The sequence below is a fragment of the Mustela putorius genome, unplaced genomic scaffold (assembly GCF_011764305.1).
Source record: "Mustela putorius furo isolate JIRA1106 unplaced genomic scaffold, ASM1176430v1.1 tig00000508_pilon_pilon_pilon, whole genome shotgun sequence".
Classification (NCBI taxonomy): domain Eukaryota; kingdom Metazoa; phylum Chordata; class Mammalia; order Carnivora; family Mustelidae; genus Mustela; species Mustela putorius.
The window spans coordinates 483,392-503,401 of record NW_025421402.1 but is presented as its reverse complement, the minus strand read 5'-3'; positions in this window follow the sequence as shown (position 1 = coordinate 503,401).

Below are 20,010 nucleotides of genomic sequence, written 5' to 3'. Positions count from 1 at the left end.
ATGTATTCTCCTATCCCTGCCCTACTCTACTGGAAAGGATCTCTAGAGATTACATCATGAGGTCCTTGCATAAAAAGTAAAAATGGGAGATAATATGGAAAGGCACATAAAGTCCAGGTAAAGAGGTCTCCAAAATGGAAAATAGCTATATTACAATTATGCTAAATATCTGGATAGATAGTTTGGAATTCTATCAAACATATAGCTAAGTGGTTGCTCTTAGGTTATCTGAAGACATTTAATCAATTGCTTGATCTCTAATTTTTAGGCAGATGTATGATAAATTATATACAAGCAGTTCATTCATCCAAGTTCAGGTATATAGAATAAAATGACTCTTTTTATGAATTGTACCACTGGAGAGCACAATACTATCATCAGAATATTGTGTCCAGTTATCATGGGGTCCCCTAGTGGAAGTGAAGAACAAGATAAGCAAAATACCACCCTACACTTAGTAGAATTAAATAAAATTAAACAATTTCATCTTATTATTATAAATACCCATGTTTCTCTTACTATAACCTTTCTGGAGGAAGTCAGTGAGATTGATTAGAGGAACAATGGAATATCGGGAAACTCCTTTGTTCCTGAGCTAAAATTTTTTCATTATTTTGACTTTTGATGTCATTATGCATCATGAGATGATTAATCACTTAGGAATGTTAAGAAAATCCACTTTTCCTTAAAGACTAATTTTTATAATATGCTGAAAATCAAAAGGAACAAATACTTGGGATCCTATAATCTCAAGAAATGGCTCTTGATGGCTTTGTTCATTGGTGTATGGGATAAGTTCTTCATCTCAGTGTCCCTTTAACATTGATGAAAAATGGAGATTATAATTTTTATTAACATATACAGTATTGATATTTAATTTTAAATGATTCTGGATTCTCTGATTCAAAGTTATAAATTCTCTTCAAAGAATGACAAAACCAGAAACCCCTTTAGCTATCTTACATGTGGTACTCGGAGGTTGTGTGCAATTTCTAATATCATACTGGGAAGAATGGCAACTCCTCTTATTTCTGTTCTTCGTATCTGTGTATATCTAATGCTCTTTGGAAGTATTACTTGAATATTTTATTTTCTCTACCTAATGTTTCTTGTAGGCAGAAATGATGTTATATGGGTATTTTTTGAATCATTGTGGGAAGAGAAGGTGATATATTTAGTAAGAAAGTATCAACCATTACTTGTTTTCCCTCTTTAGTCAGGATCTTTGTACAAAAAATAGAATTAAGATAGAGAGATATCCCTCTTTTCTAGAGTGCAGGAGATGATGTTGTTGCCTATCTATCTGTTGTGTAATCCGGTTTTCTAAGTGCTAAATATTTTTCAGTAGCGATTGGCCTGTTGCCTGTAATAAGTATGCCTGTGTATTTATGTGAACATCCTATCTCCTTGGTCAGTTTCTGAATATCTAATTACGTAAAAATTAGAGGCTAAGATAATGTTGACTTCAGATCAGAAGTGAAACAGCAAATGAAATAGTTATAGAATTTGGAGAAGTTTAGGTTTACATTTTGTTTTTACCATTTACCATGTTCAATGAGTCACTTAATCTCTTCAAATTTTAAAAGTGGAAATGATATACATGATCTCTTGCACAGTTAAAGTGAGAATCAAGTGAGATCAAATGAGATAACATAGAACTATGATTCTAGAATGTAAAGATTCTTTCCTGCAGTTCATAACAAGGGGTCCTCATGTACCTTCGGGATGAGCATTCACATTAAAAAGTTGTTTCAAATTCCGTTTTAGCGCCAGTCTGTCCTTTGTGCTTCATCTCATTCTGTGCTGCTTCGTCGTCATTGTCTTCTTCTTTTTTAAAGATTTTATTTATTTGAGAGAGAGTGAGCAGGCTGAGAGGCAGAGGAAGGGGGAGAAACAGACACACTGCTGAGCAGGGAGCCCAATATGGGGCTCGATCCCAGGACCCTGGGATCATGACCTGAGCTGAAGGCAGACACTTAGCGACTGAGCCACCCAGGCATGGTGCTCCTCATTCTGTGCTTCTAACAGATTCCTCAACATATTAAACATGTATCATCTTTGACCCATATATTATTGTTATTGCTAAAGGAATTCAAGAAAATATTATTGTCTGAAAGGGCACTGGGTTATTAAATCTGAACAAATATTACACCCTTGCCTTTTTAGAAACTATACAATATAATATACCACATGCATACTGGTGATTCACTTGAAAAAAATCAGAAGAAAGTTGAATTGTTTCAAGAAGTGTAACTACAAACATGTTTAGGGAGGGAAGTGGTTTTTTTCTCTATAGATATACTGTAGAGATGATGTGGAAAGATAAAGTTAAGCAAGATGTGATAGGGAGATAATTACAAAGAAATAAGTATCTAGGATGAAATATTAAAACTCTAGAGGCAACAGGGGCTGGCAACCCACCGCCTGTATGCTAAATCCAGCCCACCATCTGTTTTTTTTCCAGTCTGTGAGCTAAGAATAGTTTTTACATTTTTAAATAGTTGAAAAAATTTACAAAGGATACTATTTTGTTTTATGTGAAAATTATATGAAATTCAAATTTCAGAGTCCATGAATAAGTTTTATTGGAACATAGCCATGCTCATTCATTTACATATGGACTGTGGTGGAGCAGAGTAATTACAACAGAGAACGTGTGGCCCACAAAGCGTAAGATATTTACTATCTGGTCCTTTATAGAAAAAGTTCACTGGCTCCTAATGTAAAGCTCATTGTTTAGGTCATAGAAAGGCAGTAGAATTATACCATGATACAGCACACTTATGGAAATCATTTTCCTTCATACGTCTAGCTTCTGAAAATGTTTGAAGCTTCAAAATTGTTTTGGGTGCATATTGCATTGAATTAGGCTTAAATACAACCACTTCCACAAAGCTTTCTTTGCTTTGAGAAGGAAATAACACTTTTCTCTAAAACTCAAAGTACTTTTTAACTCTTATAATATCACAATATTTGCTTTGACTAATGTTATCACTTGTGCTTATCTAAATTTCTTTACTAGAGTGTAATCTCCCTGAGGAACAGGAATAGTTGTTTTTCATCTCACTTTTCTCCCTGTCATCTAGCATGGGTTTTGTCCAGCTGAGTGTTTGTTGAATGACTGTCAGTGACCTGATTACTTGCATTAAAAAAAGTATTTTATTTAGGGGCATGTGGGTGGCTCAGTCGGTTGAGCATCTGCCTTTGGCTCTGGTCATGATGTCAGGGTCCTAGGATTGAGCCCTGCCTTGGGCTCCCTGCTCAGTGGGGAGCCTGCTTCTCCCTCTGCTGGCCACTCCCCCTGCTTGTGCTCTTCCTCTGTCTCTGTCTCTCTCTCAAATATACAAAGTCTTACAAAAAAAAAAAAGGTTTATTTATTTGAGAGAGAGAGCGAGAGAGAGTGTGTGCATGAGTGTAGTGGGGAGGAGGAAGGGAGAGAGAGAATCTCAAGCAGACTCCCCGCTGAGCACAGAGCCCGATGTGCATCAACCCCATGACTCTGTGATCATGGCTGGGGTGGAAATCAAGAATTGGACAGTTCACTGACCAAACCACCCAGAGACCTCCTGATGAACTGCATTTTTGCAGTTTTGTTTCTTAGGAAGTTACTTTTTGAGATATACCTTCAATAACAAAAAAGCCACCTTGTACATTGTTGTTTCTGAGAATGCAGAGTTGGGTAATGTCCTTCAAAAGGAAGCTGTGTATCATGTGAGATCTAGATTAAAATACTATTATTTGGATACTAGCTGTCCTCTTGATCCAAGCAGCAGTTCACTGAAATATTCTATCCTTGCCGTACTGAATATTTTCTTTTTTAGTTTCTTCCCTTCCTCTCTGCATGGATCTTCCCTTCTAGAGGCCATCTGAAATATGAATGTTAGGATTTCATTTTTGTTTTTATTGAAAACAATACAAATATTGCTTTCATTATTGATCTTCACTTCTTATACTAGTAATTAATTTAGCATTTTTAAACCCTGGCCATGATTTTTTCCTTCTTTTTATATATCATGTGAATTAGAAAAAAAATACAATTTCAATCTGAAAAGTAATTTTTTATATCTAACTTTTTGGTCTATTTTTTGTACTTTATCAGGGCATCCTTTTCTTTATTATTTTCTCTTTCCTTTTCCTGAAGCATTTCCCATCCTATTCCTTCTCACTGCAAATAGAAACTTCAGTGTAAACTCAAAAAACGAGAAATTCACTCTCTAAATCCAAAGAACTTTTGTACAGCCTGAGTAATCAATAACAGAATAGATGAGCATAAATTAAATCAAAATAAACTGAAGATAGAGCTGTGTGTGCAATTCGGTGTTTGAAGAAAAGGATCTTTTCAAGGTTTGTAAAACCAGGCTTGGCAGGGGGAAAAAAATAACAAAAATAGATTTACTGAGGGCAACACTTTAAAAAAATGATTTGGGTATTGATCATTTTTAATCTTTTGCCCTGAACAACTGGGAGATGTATTAGAGTTGGGCCTGCAATGAAAAGCAGGTCTGTTCTTTAACCTGCCCCAATTCACTTAGACATATTTTATATCTCGGGGGATTTGGCCACAAAGTCCATTAGAGCTTTGGAGGCAGTCAGGTCAAATCAATTGTCCACACTGCAGACAGGGTACCCATCATTTACGGTAATTCACCCCCGTCATGGTAGAGGAGAGGAAAGGTTAAAAGCTGTATTGCCATGAGAACATCTCATCTATCTTTCAGTATATTGGTAATACCGAAACATTCTTTGCTTAAGGAACAGGATGTACAACTTCAAATTAAGTTGGATTTAGGGGTCCTATGGGCAGTTCACAAAATTCTGTTAATGAGGTTTTAGAGAGTGCAAAAAAAAAAAGCCTGCTTGTAAGTGGAAATGAGGAAATATCATGTTCCTGAACAAACCTGAATAATTTTTCATGCTTGATGAGAGGTATGCAAAGTATATGGAGTGCTTAATAATGAAGTCTTGAGAGATTCAGAATGGTTTGAGTAACTGATTTTCCTGCCCCCACCCCCACCCCCACTCCTGATTCCACTCCTGTTATATGGAGAGAAGAGATTTATAAATCTACCATCTACATTTGAAACATAAAGATAGGTCCTAAACAAGGAGGAAGAGATTTAATAAAAGGGTCATTAAAAAAAAAATCAGTGATTTCTATATTTTCAGGAAGAAAAAAACCCGTCCTGTTTTAAGGATGACATACTTAAAATATGTCCAATACTATTTAATGTGTATTGTGGACATCAATATGGTACCGATGCGTTCCTGATGTTTTGTTAGTAAGGAGAATTGACTTCAATTTACAAACCCAACCCTGCTTTCCTGTGGTATCAGTGGCTTCTTAGTTAGTTTGTGGTTGGGGGCAAATAAAATCAGGTGCACCAATCCTGGAATTTTAAGTAGGTGCAAAGCTATTTGGTGCTTTGCAGAATAGGGAGGTGTGAATTAAAATGCATATGAAAAAAACGAACCTTTTGTTCTTCCTTTTTACCTTAGGGTTTTATTTGCTTGGTTTCTCTCTTGCATTATATTTTCTACCATAGACTTCCTCATAGAAAGCAAATAATTTTAGAGAAGATGATATCTTCGGTCGAGAAAAGAAAAGGATGGGAATGAGATTCAGTTCTGTTTGGGAAAGCGCATGTACTAATCAAGCAAGTTCTGAAAATCAGTACAATCCATGCAGCAAATCTTTCTCAACACTTTATATATGCTTATTTCTATTTAAAAATGGATGCAAAAAACCCCCACAACTATAAAAAGTGAGGTAATTTTCCTGTAGTAGGATTGCATTGTGATAGTTTAGATTAAAAAATGGGCCCATTTTACTGTAAACAATAAAGCAAAATCCAACTTTAACTATTTCTGTAATTTTGTTCAGTACCACTTGTCTGTGACATTGCTACAAATCAGGACTTCTTTTTTTTTTTCTTTTGTAACTCCTGGTTTCCTCTGTCTTCAAGGCTTCTGGTGTTTTCTGAAGGCACAGAATGAGTAGAAGGCATATGGGATACAATGAGGAACAAAGACACATAAACAAGAAAACAGCATACTACCACATCAGCTGTACACGAGACTGCATCTTAAAATAACCACTAACCGCAGCCAAAACCCTAGTTAGGGGGCAGCCAGATAGCTGCAAGTCAGAGATTCATTTTCCACAGGTTCCAGATATAATAGTGATTTAAGATAACTGTTTTAATTACTCCATTTACGATTATACTGGTACATATCAAATGAGTAGAATTTCGAAACCGCTACTTGAGGCAATTGTTCTGAATTTAAGTTAGAGGGTGGGAAACATACAAGTTTATTTCAACTCTCAAACATACAAATTCATTTCAGCTCTTGGATCAGAAAATAGTTAATGCATCTTCAGACAAAAAAGAATTCTTTGAAACTTGCATCTGGTCTAAAATTTTGAGAGCCAAATTTCTGCCTACTGCAATTTGCAATGGATGAAACAGTTCTGGCAATAATTGAGTCCTCAGTGGAAATGGTGACTTGGTAGACTTTGAACAAAGAAGAGTTGCAGAATAGAGCTTTTCTGAAATAATTTGTTGTTTGAGGAGTGTATCTAACATGTACATTTGAGAAAACCCCAAATAATGGTTTCAGTTGGCCAAAGTGTCTGTTACTCGTTATGGCCTTATTTATGGCATAGGATAAGAAGGAGGTAGGCTCTTCTGGGAAATTTAAACAATGGTTAGACAAAGGATCAGACAGATATCTTTCTCAGATGAGTTGAAAAAAATGAGAAAATGAAATAAATGCTTTTTAAAATTTCTAGTAAACTCTATTTTTAAGTATTCTACTTAATACTTTCAGAAAACTATAACTAGGAAAACAGAAGGCTAATAATAAAATTCAAATCCTACCTGTGATTATCTGTTTACCTGTATTTAATGAAATAAAATATGTCCATATTGTTGCATCTTGGACAAAGTGGTAGAAATGTCTGAAAATCAGTTTGATTTCCTGGGCGAATAAGAAAATATTTCTAAGGATTTGGGCTTATTTATTAAGAAAGGTGTGCTATAACAATACACTACAATAGTGAAACTGATATTTATTGAGTTGAGAAGTGTAGTTGCCTATTGAATGAATGGGGCTGTTAATGTGCAAGCAGAAAACACTTACCATTCTTTCTTCCTTGTCCCTTCACTTGTTGCCTCAACAGAGAAGGCTTCTTTGACCATCCACTCTGAATTTTCACTCTAACCTCTCATTCTTTCTTCCCTGAACTTACCAATGTCTGATATTTTATTTTCTGTTTCCCCGTTTTTGATTGTAAGCTTCATGAGAAAAGGGACTTTGTTCTTCCTAGCTATGTCCCCAGCATCTAGACAGGGCCTGGTGCATACCAGGTGCTCAGAAATATTTATTAAATAAGTAAGTGAATCAATGAATGAATTAATTTATTATTTTCTTTTTTTTTTATCAAAACAACATTGTGCAGCTTGATTGCCTACTTTATTAAGTACATTTGGTGGTGAACAACTTGGCTATTTGCAAATATCAAACCTGCTATTAATAAATACTATAAACAATATGCTACATATTTTAGGTGTAATTGTGTGGAAGTTCAATTTATTATAATTGTGCCCTGAAAACAAAGGAACTGTGGAAGGATAGTGCATGCATGGGAATAAATTACAACTTAAAAAATGTTGATTTGAAGTTTTAATTATAAAATTAACCATTGTATCTTAGAATTTGATGAGACGTTCATGTATAATTTAAAGGAGGGTTCTTTCTAATTAAATGCCATTTCCTACACAATTATTTCTTTCTATGAGCCACCAAATAAATTCTATCCAGTAAGGTTAAGAAAATGATAGTCAGGGAACCTAGAAGGGAGAGGATGCAATCCTCGCTCCCAACTTCTAGTCAAAGGATTTGTCAAAGAATGTCCACACATATCTTTTCCTCCATGTGTCATTCCTCCTCACTCCTCCTAGGCCTGTTTTCTTTAACTAGATTCATAGAAGCCCCTCCACCCATAACTACTGTAGCTCTTCCTGCATCCCACACACCCTCACCCACCATGGCCCATCCTCTTACCCTCAACCAATATAATTCATCCTGTGTCCCTCCCTGCCCACTCCCCTCCGCCACCCATCATGGCTCATTTGTGTCCCTTCATCACCACTCACCATGTCTTGTCTTGTGTCTCCATACCCCAACCTATCATGGCTTGTTATGCGCCCTGTTGTGACCAATATTAATTTAAACAATGAGTCTCCCAATGGTCTTAGTTCTCAGTCTCTAGCAGTGTTCACACAGCTTTATTTCCTTCGTAAGCTAATTTGTGAGCAGTCAGCCTTTGCATTCTGTCATCCTGTATAAAAGGTTTGATTTGAGTTTTTGTTAAATTATTTAATGACTTAAGAAGACTGGTGATATCAGGAAGGGGAAAATTAATTTTGGTGAGTTCAAAGTTTGGTTCTTTCTAGGAAGAAGGATATAGGAATTAAAGCCAAGGTTATTTAGGACAAACCTGATGAGATTAGAGATAAAATACATATCTTGAACCCATTTTTCAGTAACTCTAAGCAAAAGTTATAAGAGCTAAAACTGTAAAAATCCTAGAAGAAGACAAGGGTAAATCTTTACAAACTGGTATTTCACAAAAAGAGTCTCAAATATGACCCAAGCACAAGCAGCACAAAGAAAAAAATGCACAGATTAGATTCATCAAAATTAAAAATTTTGTACTTCAATTTACACTGTCAAGAAAGTGCAAAGATAACACAAACAGGATGTTGCCAAAGCAGCAGAATAGGAGAAACCAGTCTCCATCCCCCAACAAAGATCAACAATGAGACAGCTACCTAAGAATACAAACAGCTCTGGGAGAGCTCAGAAGTCAATTTAAAAAATTTTAGCAGTACAATGGAACAAAAAACCCGAGAATAACCGCCTAAAACAGAAGGTAGAACAGCTTCATTTTGCCTGCACCATCCCATCCCTGAGCCAGCACTGCTTGGCACCGTGAGGGAACTCCCCAGTTCAAAAGAGTTCCCCTCACTAAGAAAGGGAGAATGGGGTGAGTAACGAGCTTCCTTAGTCTCTCTGTGTTTGGTTTCTGCTCACCCTGAGATCATAGCTGAGACATCAAAATGTCTAGGAAAAAGGAAGACAGGCAGGGGTTACCAGTATCAGCCATGTAGTGGGAACTATCAAGTTCACAGTGACACGCTCTGCAGAAGATACCACTGAAGAAACCAGTGGCCAATACAGCCATTTGGGGCCCCCTGCAGATTTCATTGATTTTTTCAACCCCCAGATTTTTGCGTTTGTAGATGGATCCCTCCCTGCACCCCAACCTCACCTCACCACCATTGGAGTGCCCCAGCAGCCAGCCCTGGCTTCTGCAGCTGCACAAGTGCAGGACGTTAGTGTAGACTGCTAATCTCTACTGCTATGCACATGCTTGGGGTTAGCCCCTTTACCTGTGCACTGATTCTCTGCCAGTTTGACTCCTATAACCAGCCTCCACTGCTATGTGCATGCCTCTAGGGCGACACCGCAGTCACAGAAGTCCATGGCAATAGTCAAGACTCCCACAGCTACTTTTGGGTCCAGATCCAGTCCTGTCTCCTACCACTGGCTTGCACTGCTGGGGCTACCCGCAGCTACTTCCATCTGTCTATTTGCAACCTGCTGTCCTTACTTCTATCACTGGCTTCCCTTGCCATGTCTGTGCCTGTGTTGAGACCCTGTAGTCAAAGGAGTAAACACCAATAGCTAGGGCCTCTGGAGCTGCCAGTGCATCCACAGTTATCCCTGATCCTTGATGCTGGCCTTAGCCATAGTCACTACATGTTATGTATCTGCTTTTGATTCCTGCCATTATACAAGCACCTACAGCTGTGCCCTCAGCTGAGTGTGGGCATACCACCCTCTGGCCACCACCATTGCCTGCCTTGGTCCCTAGCTGCTAGACCTAGAGGGACTGCTGAAGACCAGAATAGGCCTTGCAACCACTGTGGACCCTCTGCAGTGCTCACCAAAGAATATGCAGTTATTTTTTTAAAAAGATTTTACTTATTATTTATTTGACAGGCAGAGATCACAAGTAGGCAGAGAGGCAGGCAGAGAGAGAGGGGGAAGCAGACTCCCTGCTGAGCAGAGAGCTCAATGTGGGGCTCGATCCCAGGACCCTGGGATCATGACCTGAGCTGAAGGCAGAGGCTTTAACCCACTGAGTCACCCAGGCGCCCCAAGAATATGCAGTTTTGATATAGATCTCAGAGTCCTGAGTCATTGAGTCATTACATCTCTCCAGACACAGAACTGCCACACCCCCTTGTACTTGGTGGCTTGTTCTGCCAGACCTATAGTCACATTACATTCTAGTGTGTCCTCTCCTGCATATGAAATTATTATTTTATGTAAGTCAACCCATAAAGTCTGGACTCTTCCAGACTGGACTTCATAAAATCTATCTATGAAAGACCCACAGCAAATATCTTCCTCAATGGGAAAAAGCTTGCAGCCTTCCCGTTGAGATCAGGAACACGACAAGGAAGCCCACTCTCACCACTCTTGTTCAACATAGTATTAGAAGTCCTAGCAACAGCAATCAGACAACAAAGAGAAAAGGTATCCAAATTGGCAATGAAGAAATCGAACTCTCTCTCTTCACAGACGACACGGTTCTATATATGGAAAACCCAAAAGACTCCATCCCCAAACTACTAGAACTCATACAACAATTCAGCAATGTGGCAGGATACAAAGTCAATGTACAGAAATCACTGGCTTTCTTATACACTCACATGAAAATACAGAAAGGGAAATTAGAGAATTGATTCCATTTACTATAACACCAAGAACCATAAGATACCTGGGAATAAACCTAACCAAAGAGGTAAAGGATCTGTACTCAAGGAACTACAGAACACTCATGAAAGAAATTGAAGAAGACACAAAAAGATGGAAGACCATTACATGCTCTTGGGTTGGAAGAATAAACATTGTTAAAATGTCTATACTGCCTAGAAAATCTATACTTTTAATGCCATTCCGATCAAAATCCCACCGGTATTTTTCAAAGAGCTGGAGCAAATAATCCAAAAACTTGTATGGAATCAGAAGAGACCCCGAATCATTAAGGAAATGTTGAAAAACAAAAATAAAACTGGGGCATCATGTTACCTGATTTCAAGCTTTCCTACAAAGCTGTGATCACCAAGACAGCATGGTAGTGGCATAAAAACAGACACATAGACCAGTGGAACAGAGTAAAGAGCCCAGATATGGACCCTCAACTCTATGGTCAAATAATCTTTGACAAAACAGGAAAAAATATACAGTGGAAAAAAAACAGTTTCTTCAATATATGGTGCTGGGAAAACTGGACAGCTGTATGTAGAAGAATGAAACTCGACCATTCTCTTACACCGTACACAAAGATAAACTCAAAATGGATAAAATACCTCAAAATGAGACAGGAATCTATCAAAATCCTAGAGGAGAACATGGGCAGTAACCTCTTCGAGATCAGCCACTGCTGCTTCAAATGTGCTAGTACCTATGAGAGGCCGCAAGAAGAATCTGGAAAACATGACACTACTGAGGGAACACAATAAATTTCCAGAAACTGACCCTAAAGAATGAAGATACATAAACTGCCTTATTTTAAAGAATTAAAAATAATTGTTCTACCTAGACCTCACCTTATGTATCTCTCAATGTAGGTGTTTATCTCTATCCTTTATCATATCTTTTAATAAACTGGTAAACATAAAAAAATAAAAATAATTATTCTAAAGATTTTCAGAGGGCTATGAGAAAACACAGCAAAATAATGAAATCAGAAAAACAATACAAGAACAAAAGGAGAAGTTCAATGTAGGATAGAAAACATAAAGTAGAACCAAACAAATTTGGAGGGTGAAGGAAACAGTGACTGAACTGAAGAATTCAATAGAAAGCTTCAATATCAAGCCTCACCAAGAAGAGGAAAGAATCAGTGAGCTTGAAGATAGCTCATTTGAAATTATCTAGTGAGAGGACCAAAATCAAAATAAAACAAAAGGATAATGAAGGAAGCCTGAAGTACTTATGGGATACTCTAATTTCTGCATCATTGGAATTCCAGAAGGAGAAGAGAGGGAGAAAGAGACAGAAAGTTAAAAATTTAGACATCCAAGTTCATGAAGTAAGTAGGCCATCCCAAAATTATTATCCAAATCTTCTTCAAGACACATTAATATCTAATATCAAAGATAAAGAGATAAAATTAAAAGCAGCAAGAGAAACACATATTCTCTCATACCAGGGAATTCTCATAAGTCACTGGGAGAGTAAGATGATATATAAAAAGTGCTAAAAGAAAAAAAAAAAACACTGCCAACCAAAAATACTTTAACTGGCAAAATTGCCCTTCTAAAAGCTGAGAGACTGTATTACTACTAAACTTGCCTTATAAGAAACACTGAAAGGCATTCTTAAGACCAAAATGAAAGGATATAAATGAATAATATAAAAATATACAGATATTGATAAACATTAATAATGATTAATAATGAGTAAAGAGATTGAATAAGCAATCATAATCCTCTTAGTAAAGAAAAGCTCAGGACCAGAAGGCATTACAATTGATTTCTATAAAAGATTTAAAGAAGAATTAATGCCATTTTTTTCTCAATCTCTTCTAAAAAATTAAAAAAGAAGGGAGCACTCCCAAACTTATTTTATGAAGCCAACATTACAATGGTACCAAAGCCAGATAAAGTTCTATAAGGAATGAAAACTATAGGCCAGTATCCTTGATGAATACAGATATAAAAATTCTCAACAAAATACTAGCAAACTGAATTCAACAGTACATTAAAAAGATCATACACTGTGGCCAAATGGGATTTATCCTTGGGATGAAAGGATGGTTGAACATACACAAATAAAAACTGTATGATCGTCTGAATAGTTGTAGGAAATGCATTTGACAAATTTCCCCATCCATTTATAATAAAAACTCTCAAGAAAATGGGTATAGAAGGAACTTACTTCAATGTAATAAAGACTGTATATGACAAACTCACAACTAATGTCATATTCAGCGGTGAAAGTTTGAAAAAGAAGTAGGAGACATCCAGACTGGAAAGGAAGAAGTAAAATTGTCTCTGTTTGCTGATGACAAGATTATATTTGTAGAAAATCTCATAGACTCCACCAAAAAAACTATAAGACATCTATGGAAGAAATTTAAGAGACATAAATAAATGGAAAGCTATCTCATGTTTATGGATCAGAAGAGTGAATATTGTTAAAAATGTCAATACTGTACAAAGTCCTCTATAGATTCAATGCAATACCCCTCAAAATTCCAATGGCATTTTTCACAAAAACAGAAAACAAAATTCTAAAATCTGTATGGAACCCCAAAAGACCCCAAATAGTCGAAGAAATCTTGAGGAAGAACAAAGCTGGAGGCATCATGCTTTCTGATTTCAAAGTATATTACCTAGATATAGTAACCACAACACTATGGTACTGGCAAATAAAACAGATCGATGGAACAGAATAGAAATCCCAGAAATAACTCACATGTAGGTGGTCAATTAATATTTGATATGGAGCCAAGAAGATTACTAGGTAAAGAACAGTCTCTCAGTACATGGTGTTGGGAGAAATAGATATCCAAATGCAAAAGTACAAAATTGGACCCTGACACCATTTACTAAAATTAACTCAAAATACATTAATGATTTAGATATAGGAGCTGAAACAGTAAAACTCCTAGAAGGAAACATAGAAAAAAAGCTCTTTGATATTGGTTTTGGCAATGATTTTTTAGATATGACACTAAAAGCAGGAACAACAAAAGCAACAGTCAACAGGTGGGGTTACATGAAACTAAAATGCTTCTGTATAGCAAAAGAAATAATCAACAAAAAAGACAATCTATAGAATGGGAGAAGATATTTGTAAACCATATACCTGATAAGAAGTTAATGTCCAAAACACATGAGGAATTCCTACAACTCAATAGGGATAGAGGGCACATACCTCAATATTATCAAAGCCATTTATGAAAAACCCACCGCAAATATCATTCTCAATGGAGAATAACTGAAAGCTTTTCCGCTAAGGTCAGGAACATGGCAGGGATGTCCATTATCACCACTGCTATTCAACATAGTACTAGAAGTCCTAGCCTCAGCAATCAGACAACAAAAGGAAATTAAAGGCATCCAAATCAGCAAAGAAGAAGTCAAACTATCACTCTTCGCAGATGATATGATACTATATGTGGAAAACCCAAAAGACTTCACTCCAAAACTGCTAGAACTTGTACAGGAATCTAGTAAAGTGTCAGGATATAAAATCAATGCACAGAAATCAGTTGCATTTCTCTACACCAATAACAAGACAGAAGAAAGAGAAATTAAGGAGTCAATCCCATTTACAATTGTACCCAAAACCATAAAAGACAACCCATAGTACAGTATTTGTACTATGGGTACAATATTTGCAAATATTGTGAAAATGTCCATGCTACCTAAAGCAATCTACACATTTAATGCAATTCCTATCAAAGTACCATCCATCTTTTTCAAAGAAATGGAACAAACAATCCTAAAATTTATATGGAACCAGAAAAGACCTCGAATAGCCAAAGGAATATTGAAAAAGAAAGCCAAAGTTGGTGGCATCAATAGCAAAAAAACCCAAATAATCCAATTTAAAATTGGACAACAGACTTGAATAGACATTTTTCCCCCCAAAGAAGACATACAAATGATCAAGAAGTAAATGAAAAGATGCTTAACATCACTATTTATCAGGGAAATGCAAACCAGTATGAGTATCACCTCCCACGTGTTAGAAAGGCTATAATAAAAAAGACAAGAGATAACAAATACTGGCGAGGATGGGAGAAAAAAGAACCTTTGTACACTGTTGATGGGAATGTAAATTGTTATAGTTATGGACAGTATGAAAGGTCCTCAAAAAATTAGAAATTAGCTACCATATGATCAAGCAATCCCAGTTTGGGGTATATATCCAAAGGAAATGAAATCACCATCTTGGAGAGATATCTGCATTTCCATGTTCATTGCACCATTGCAGCATTATTTACATGAAGATATGGAAACAACCTAACTGCTTATCAATAGATGAGCACATAAAGGAAATGCAATATATGTGAACAATCTAATATTATTCAACCATAAAAATGAAGGAAACATGGATAAACCTGAGGGCATTTTGCTAAGTGAAATGAGCTAAAGAGAGAAAAATAAAATCTGTATGGTCTTATATGTGGATCCTAAAAGTGTCAAACTCAGAATGCAAGAATAAATTGATGGCTACCAGGGATTGGGGAAAATGGGAAGATGTTGATCAAAGGTGCAAACTTTCAGTTATCAGGTGAGTAAATTCTAGAGATTTAAGGTGCAGCATGAAGATTATAGTTGAAGAACACTATTGTGTACTTGAAAGTTGCTATGAGAGTTGATCTTAAATGTTCTCATCTCAACAACAATAACAACAAAAATATGGTAATTAGATGAGTGAAAGATGTATTAAATAATCTTACATGGTAAACATTTCACAATAGATATATCTGTGTATCAGATTATGACATTGTATATTTTCAGTTTATACAATATTATATGTCAGTTATATCTCAACAGAGCTGGAAAGAAAAAGTGAAAAGACAACCCATAGTACAGTTTTGGAAATCATGTATCTGATTAGGATGTCGTATTGAGAAATATAAACTGTTTCAACTCAATAATAAAATGACAAGTCAATTAAAAATGCATGAATTATCTGAAAAGATATTTCTCCAAAGAAGATATACAAATGGCCAATAAGTACATGAAGAGATGCTTGACATTATTAATCATCAGGAAAATGTAAATCAAAACCATCATGAGATACTGTTTCATACCCACTAGGATGGTAACATAAAAAAATCAGATAATAACACATTTTGATGAAGGTGTAGGGAAATCAGACCCTCTTACCCTGCTGGTGGGAATGTAAAATCATGCAGCTGCTTTGGAGTCTGGCAATTCCTCAATTAAAAATTAAAGATTGAGTTTTCATAGGATTCAGCAACTCCACTCTAGGTATGTACTAGAGGAATGAAAACATATGTCTGTGCAAAAACCTGTACATGAATGTTTACAACAACATTAATCATAGTATCCAAAAAGTGGAAACAACCCAAATGTTTATCAGTGGATGAATAGGTAAGTGAAATGTATATCCAAACAAAGGAATATTATTTAGGCACAAAAAGGAATGAACTACCAATACATGCTACATCTTGGATGAACCACAAAAACATTTTATTAAGTGGAAAAAAAAACCAGTCGTGAAGTCCATTTATCATGATTCCATTCATATGAAACTCTAGTACATAAATCTATGTAGATAGAAAGTAAATTAGTAGTTTATTAGGGCTGGGGAGGGAGGAGGAATGGGGCTTGATAGCTAATGTGTACAGGTCTTTTTTTTTTTTTTTGGTACTAAAAATTTTCAAAAATTGACCTCAGTGTTTGCACATATTTGCAAATATACTAAAATCCATTGAATTACATACTTTAAATGAATGAATTGTATGATATGTGAATTATATCTCAATAAAGCTGTTAAAAAATTCTGAGCAAGTAGTAGAGACCATTCTTCCATGGGAAAGCATTGAGGATTTTATATCAAGTTGAATTATTAAATGCAATCACTTTAAGTAAGATTTTAGTTCAGTTTTAGTAAGATTTAGTTCATTTTTTCCCCATGTGATTAAACATGAATCAAAACCCTCCATCTTTGTACGTTTCTGAAAGCAACTTTACTTCTCTTGGCAGTTACCTTCCTGACATCGTTAATTCTACTTACTGTCTTTTTCCTAAAGATAATTTGGAACAGAACAATCTTTTTCAGAAACCTTAAGATTTGCTACCAAGATATCTTTTTACATCTTGCTAAATGATCAAGTATTTTCCTGATAAAGCTTATCAATGAGCTAGTTATAGGATCATTAACTAGATGCTATAGGGAGTGGGGGCTGGCACGATTCAGAGGTTTATATGTAGTTAACGAAATTTCTGCTGAAATATGGATTCCCACCTGAAATGAGATTGCCTGCTCTCAGTCATTTTGACAGTACAAGCATTATGTCCATTTGTGTGTCATTTTTAACATCTAAGTGTGCCTTCCCTGTCATAACACTATGCTCAGTAATACATGAATATAAAAATGATAGAAAGTTTCATAGTTATACACACACACCCCACACATATTTAGCCATTAGCAATGATAGAACAGCATATTAGAAATGTACATTTATAGTGTGCAAAAGCATAAATACATATGGATTTAAAAGATCTATATGCATATATATGTATAAGGGATAAGCAGAGATGATGTGAGGAAGGGTTCTTTGGAGGTCAGAGTTAGACAGACTTGTGAAATAAAGAAAGAATAATATCATTTATCAACCAGGGATTCTCATTTATCTATATTGAACTAATGAGAATTCCATCTCAGCTCAACTACATTGCCTAGAAAAGCCACTAGAGAGGTATACACATTTCTCTCTTTTTGACAGGATGGTTTCTTCATTTCCTGTTTAACTTAAAAATGAGAACCCAGGGATAGGTCCATATATGGGTAGGGATGAACAAGTGGATACTCCTACAATAGGAGGGAGAAGCAAGCAAAATAATAAGGGTTTCCATTGCATTTGTTTGTCAAAGTAAATTATTTATTTCCTTAATGAAGGGCTATTCTTCTCTAACAGAGGGCAGTTATATCCATGTGAGAACAATTACATATCATATATTTATTGTAGTTTTCTTCTTGTATTCCATACCTGGGATATAGACATAGCTCAATTTTGCATATTGCTACTGCAATTAAGAAATAACATCTTGGGGTGCCTGGGTGGCTCAGTGGGTTAGGCCTCTGCCTTCGGCTCAGGTCATGATCCCGGGGTCCTGGAATTGAGCCCCGCATTGGACTCTCTGCTCAGCGGGGAGCCTGCTTCCCTCTCTCTCTCTCTCTTTCTCTCTCTGCCTGCCTCTCTGCCTACTTGTGATCTCTGTCTGTCGGATAAATAAATAAAATCTTTGGAAAAAAGAAAAAGCAAATAACATCTTACTTCCAAGGTCATATTTTTTCACCATGGGAGTATATTATATTTATAAACTTACTAATTATTTTGCTTTCCTTTCCTCTTGGCCTGGGCTTGAACTTCTTCAGTTAATCTAGAAATTCTGAGAATATAATTTTATTGTATTATTTAAATTCTAGTTACTTAACGTACAGTGCAATATTGGTTTCTAGAGAATTTAGTGATTCATCCCCTATTTCCAACACCCAGTGCTCATCACATTAAGTGCCGTCTTTAATACCCCTCACCGTCTAGCCCATCACCTACTCATTTCTCTCCATCAACCCTCAGTTTGTTCTCTATCACTAAGAGACTCTTATGGCTTGTTTCCCTATATCCCGTTTTTTTTCCCCCTTCCCATATATTCATCTGTTTTCTTTCTTAAATTCTACATATGAGTGAGATCATATGGTATTTGTCTTTCTCTGACTGACTTATTTCACTTAGCGTAATACACTCTAGTTCCATCTACATCACTGCAAATGGCAAGATTTCATTTTTTGATGGCTGATTAATATCCCATTGAATATGTATACCACATCTTTATCTATTCATCAGTCAGTGGACATTTGGGCTCTGTCCATAGTTGGGTGTTGTTGATAATGCTGCTGTAAACATCAGGGTGCATGTACCCCTTCAAATCTGTATTTTTGTATCCTTTGGGTAATACCCAGTAGTGCAATTGCAGTGCAATTGCTTAGGTCATTGGGTAGTTCTATTTTTAATTTTTGAGGTACCTCCAAACTGTTTTCCAGAGTAGCTCTACCAAGTTTGCATTTCTACCCATAGTGCAAGAGGGTTCCCCTTTCTCCACATGCTTGTCAACACCTGTTGTTTCTTGTGTTGTTAATTTTAGCCATTCTGACAGGTGTAAGGTGGTATCTCATTTTGGTTTCAATTTGTATTTCCCGGATGATGAGTGATGTTGAGCATCTTTTCATGTTCTGTTAGCCATCTGGATGTCTTCTTTGGAAAAGTATCTATTCGTGTCTTCTGGCCATTTCTTAACTGGATTATTTGTTTTTTGGGGTGTTGAGTCTGATACGTTCTTTATAGATTTTGGGTACAAACCCTTTATCAGATATGTTTTTTGCAAATATCTTCTCTCATTCCATAGGCTTTCTTTTAGTTTTTAGAGTTTTTTCTTTTCGTTTTTTGTTTTTGTTTTGAAGATTTTATTTATTGAGAGAGAAAGAGAGAGGAAGAGGGAGAGAGATCAGGAGCAGGGGGGAGGGTAGAGGGAGAAAAGGTTCCCCGCTGGGCAGGGAGCCTGATGTGGGACTTGACCCCAGGGCCATGGGATCATGACCTGCACCAAAGGTGGATGCTTAACCCACTGAGCCACCCAGGTGCCCTGCCTTTTAGTTTTGTTGATTGTTTCCTTCATGGTGTAGAAGCTTTTTATCTTGAACCAGTAGTTCATTTTTGCTTTTGTTTCCCCTGCCTCCTGCTTAGTAAGAAGTTGCTGTGGCTGAGGTCAAAAAGGTTTCTGCCTGTGTTCTTCTCCAGGATTTTGATGATTTTCTGTCTCACATTTAGGCCTTTCATCCATTTTGAACTTATTTTTGTGTATGGTATAAGAGAGTGGTCCAGTTTCCTTCTTTTGCATGCTGCTGTCCGATTTTCTTAACATCATTTGTTGAAGAGACGTTCTTTTTTCCATTGAATACTCTTTCTTGCTTTGTTGAAGATTAGTTGACCATTAGTTGGGGATCCATTTCTGGGTTCTCTTTCTGTTTTATTAATCTATGTGTCTGTTTTTATGCTAGTACCATACTGTCTTAATGACTACATCTTTGTAATATAGCTTGAAATCTGGAATCATGTTGCCTCCAGTTTTGTTTTTCTTTTTCAGAATTGCTTTGGCTACTTCA